The 5203-nt window shown below is 43.3% G+C and overlaps 1 protein-coding gene across 2 annotated transcripts in view; it reads right to left on the reverse strand.

Moving 5' to 3' along the window:
* The window catches only part of LOC109289586 (nuclear receptor coactivator 5-like), a 45815-nt gene that overhangs the window by 18741 nt on the left and 21871 nt on the right, over positions 1 to 5203 (reverse strand). The window lies entirely within an intron of this gene.

Genomic DNA, 5203 nt, shown 5'->3' on the forward strand with positions numbered 1-5203 from the left:
GGGGGGGGGGGGGGTCGTACTGTGGGTCTGGACTGAGGTGCACCAGCAAAGGGGGTAGATTGTGGGTCAGAAGTGAGGGGCACTGGCAGAGCCAGGGGCACCAGTATATCAGAGCTGCTCATGCCAAAGCAGCACGAGGGACAGCCATAGCTGGACCCGCATCCTGGTGAGCAAAGGGGGCAGGAGGAGCTCTGATTTTCCACGGTAAAAAAACAAAAACAAACCAAAATCAAATGCCAAAATATATAGGTATTTAGAATTTATTTTACTATAAGGATTGAGGCACTTGGTATGCTTCCAAATTGCTTTAAAATTGTAAACATATCAATAAAACATTGTATTCAACTGACACCTATATACATAGTGGCATTTCATTTTAATCACAGAAAAACATGGATTTGGGGTTTTCAAATCAGAGAATTTTGGATTTTTTTAAACAGAGAAAACCAGGATCTCTGACCATCAGGAATCAGCGTGGTTGCTGTCCAGTCTTGAGTCAGGTTCCCAGATGGTTAGCATCTTCCTTAGTATTAATCAAGAATACATCTGCCCCCAGCTTCCTACATTCCTGAAAAACTCAAACACCAAATAGATTTTCAGTGGATAAAAACTGCTCCTCCTTGCTTCAGTACAAGTTCAGCCACCTCCTTTGGTCTCATCAACCTGTGGGGGGATGGCAGCTCTCCTCATACTCTTTGCTGCAGCAGTTTTTATTAGAAAATTTCATATTTTTTTCACTCAGGTGCACAATAATTATTTAATATAATCAAAATAGCATCAACTGTTCTGAGAGCAATGTTTCCCCTCACAAAACCCAATTACAAACATTTGAGAGAGACAGTTGCTCACTTCTGAATACACAATACTCTTCCTAGGAATCAGACAGTGGCTCTTATTACCTGTCCCCTTGATTCTGAAAATCAGGTAAAAAGCAAAACACACACTCACACCCAGGCCATCAGAGACACTACAGGCAGTCCTCAGACTTATGACAATTGGTTCCTGAAAACTGTGTCTTAAGTCGAAATGTTGCAACTCAGAACCAATATTCTCATAAGAAACAATGTTATAAATGGGGGATTGGTTCCTGAACCAAGGCCCGATACCCTATTTTCACCAAAAATACCCCAAAAATTTGTACTCCATCAATTATAGATGAGTAATATAGCTACATTAATGTATTTATATTGTAAATAACAATCATATTGATTTGGAAGGACTTCTTTGAGGTGACTTTGCTGGACTTTCTGAAGGGCTCTTGGCTGGAGTCTTCTCAGGAGTTTTGGCTGCAAGTTTTTCTGGAGTCGTGTCTGCTTTCCTAAAGAAAGTGTCCAAGGAAGTTTGGACAGAAGTTTTCCAGGGAGATGGGCAACACAGCAAACTTGTTCACTAGAATGGCATCACATCGGATCAAACATTGCAAGTCGAAACTGACGTCATAATATTGAAACAGGGTGTCAATTTATAAATGCTTTAAGTGCAAAACATTGTAACTTGAAACGTTGCAAGTCGAGGACTGCCTGCATATGCATTTGAACGGCACCACGCATCCTTCAACAGACCCCTATTCCTCATTTTGCTGCAAACAACACTGCTTCAACTCTGATAGAACAGGATCCAAATTTACCATCTAGCCCTCTTAGAGATACCTACAAATTGCAATTTTGAGAGTTAAGTCCTGTTCTCTGAAGAAAAAGCTGCCCATCACTATCCAGCCACACCACCACACAGGTTTTCTCCAGTTGAACAAACCTCTGCTTCCCCCACACTTTTGCAGTATTATGGAACTCACCTAAACCTCCCAAATCTGTTTCTGATGCTCCAAAGATCAAGATGACTTTTCATGCCTCTTTGGCAGGCTACCTTTCTTCCCTTAAAAATGAACAATAAAAGGCTCATGGTGATGCTGATGTTTGCATTATCTGAGAATACATGTAATCTAAGATTCCAGAGGGCCAGCATCCTTTTCTTCATTATCAGCTTCTGGTGACCATCTGTATAATTTAATTAAGACTATCAGCTATATTATAAGCAGACAAGGTTCTTTGGGTGAATCTGATATCTTTTATTAAACCAACTTAAATAGTTGGGGAAAAAAATTTTAAGCTTTCGAATTCAAAAACCCTTCGTCAGGCTGAGAGTTTCAGCAGTTGGTGTGTGCTCTTCCTGGATGGAATGAAAAGTAAAGAAGCCAGAGGCTGGGCTGGTATGCATACAAGATAGGCAGTCAGTGAAGATGTAGACTGAGGAGTCAATGGGCAAGAGACAGGCTGTGTGGCGGGGAGAGAAGGGGGATGAATAGTGGAGAGATACCTGGGAAGTCAGATGTCAGGCAGGTTATAATGTGTCATAAATCCAATGTCTATATTTAGTCCATGATTTTTAGTATCCAGGAGGGTGATGAAGTGGAGCTCATAGGCTTGTTTCAGCAAAGTGTTTTGTAAGTCTTCTTTGAGGATCAGAACTGAGAGGTTGGAGAGAGAGCGGTTTTCTTGTGAGAAATGTGCCCCCACAGGTAATTGGGTATTCCTGTCTTTGACAGATTTCCGGTGTGCATTCATTCTGGTGTGCAGTTGTTGTTTGGTCTCTCCTAGTATTTTCCATCAGGGCCTACACAACCTACACCCCTGTAACTATGTTATAATTCATCCCAAGAACCCGTTCAGCAGTACAAGAGATTCTGCACTAGAAGGCAAAGACCTTCACTAACCTCATAATGCAGTAATCTGCAGAACCAGCTATCAAAATGAGCCACTGCCGCTTCAGAATCTCACTCTTTTTCATGAAGTTCTCCATTCTACACAGCACTGCAACTAACATTCCAGAAGTGTTATATCCTTTACCTTCCCCCTTGCCATCAAATCAGTGGGTCATCTCAGAACATAATAGCTGCTTTGGTCTAAACTCCAAACCAGATGCTCCTTCTGAATGTGTGTGAACTTTCAGGTCTGCCTCTAGCATCTTATTCTTTCTGCAAAAAGCCCTCTATTACATGAATCCAAGAACTATCCCCCTACATAAGTCTCAATATCTTTATTCACTCTTCAAAAGATTGGGGGAGAACTATTTCAGAAAGGGTGACTTGTACCTGGGTACAAAAGTGTCATCCTGTTGTATCCATGCAAAATTAAGATGGCCAGTTCATACACAGTAAACATCAGGACTGCTTGGCCCTCCTAATCAGTACCATTAACTCTGCCAGTCTTCTCTGCAAGAACTCCAGTAATACCAGCTTGTCTCCATTTGATAACAAAATAGGTGAGAATGGGGACAGATGGACAGACACTTCTTTCCCTCTGCTCCTCCCACTTCCATTGTTCCAGCCAGTGCTTGAAATGAGCCCTACATGCAGTCATACACTTCATGATCTGTCTTGCCCACAAACAGAAAATCATCTAGGTTGTTTACACTACATTTTGCACACCCAGCTCCTGTACTTCAATCTGTATCACCAGTGCGCTAAACTTGTTAAATGTTCAGCAGGATATTTACCATCCCCTTAAAATGACCATATCAAAATAAGCTTGAATTTCAAAATAAAACTCCAGAACGCTAGAATCCCAAGGGTATATTGGGAGTACTAGAAAAGCCAGTCAGAGTTCACGTTTCATTTGAATTGCTCCAGGATTGCAAAGCCTCACCATATTTGCAAGAGCATTCAATTAGTAAACTATAGACATAATTCCAGGAGCACTAATTTGCTGAACTTCCTTGTGGAAGTGACAGGTGGTGGGGATTAAGCAATACCCCCCACGCACCTTCCTAGGAGAAACTTACAGGTTGGATGTAAATGGACATAACTAGTTCTGCAATTCTATTAATTATTTCTTACAAAGACTCTCTACAAGGAAGCCCTCTGTGGACTTACATTTCTGACACATGTGAATTCTAACTTCTTTAGAATTTCCCAACATTAACTCCTCCCATAAAAGGCCCATTTGATCAAGAAAACCCCAAAGGATGATCTTGAGTTTAATGGGATAAAACTCTTTCCCACATTCCCACAGCCTAGATTTTTCTCTGGATATGAAGAGCATATGGTTGACTCCTCCTTTTACTGGACTGGTTACCTTGGTCCTTTCCAAACCCATGAGGAAGACATGCCAACACAAGGAATAGAAAGAGAAAAGCCACCCTTAAAGAAGCCTGTCAGCTGTTGGCCTCTCTCTCCAGCTCAGGAAGGACTGACACTATGTTCAAAATCTGGTTCCAAACCATTTCTCAGGGCTTCAGCTTTATTGCTACCTGGGGTTATTGCAGGGCCCTTGGCACGGCTTTACGAGCGCTCGTGGTGCTCGGGCTAGGTGCCAGATGATTGTAAGATAGCTAACGTGGTCCCCATCTTCAAAAAAGGGAAGAGAGAGGACCCAGGCAACTATAGGCCCGTCAGTCTTACCTCAATCCTAGGGAAACTCTTTGAGAAGATCCTCAAGGAGCACATCTGTGATGGGCTGGCTTCAGGGATGATGCTCAAGGGCAACCAGCACAGTTTCATTAGGGGCAAGTCACGTCAGACCAACCTGATTGCCTTTTATGATCAGGTCACAAAGGCAATGGATGCAGGTGTCGCTGTGGACATAGTCTTTCTAGACCTCAGCAAGGCCTTTGACACCGTCTCCCACCCCATCCTCATTAAAAAACTAGGTGACTGTGTCGTTGATGCCTGCACAGTCAGATGGATAGCGGATTGGCTGAAGGGTCATACTCAGAGGGTAGTGGTGGAGGACGGGTCATATTCAACCTGGGGGGAAGTGGGCAGCAAAGTCTCCCAGGGCTCAGTCCTTGGGCCTGCGCTGTTCAATTTCTTCATCAGCGATTTGGACGACGGGGTGAAAAGCAACCTGTTTAAATAATTCGCTGATGATACCAAAATTTGGGGTGAGGTGAGCACGCTAGTAGGGAGGGAGAGATTGCAGCAAGATCTGGATAGGTTACAGGAGCGGGCTAACATAAACAGGATGCGTTTCAATACTGACAAGTGCAGGGTGCTGCACTTGGGCAGTAGTAACCAGCAGCACACTTATAAGATGGGAAACTCCCTTCTTGAGAGCATGGAGGCAGAAAGGGAACTTGGAGTCATTATTGACTCCAAGATGAACATGGGCCAACAATGCGAGGTCATGTTTGGCAGGGCTAACCGGACCTTGTCATGCATCCACAGGTGCATCTCAAGTAGGGCCAAGGAGGTGATCCTCCCCCTTTA

The sequence above is a fragment of the Gavialis gangeticus genome, unplaced genomic scaffold (genome assembly GCF_001723915.1).
Source record: "Gavialis gangeticus isolate Ggan-Ray unplaced genomic scaffold, GavGan_comp1, whole genome shotgun sequence".
Taxonomy (NCBI): Eukaryota; Metazoa; Chordata; order Crocodylia; family Gavialidae; genus Gavialis; species Gavialis gangeticus.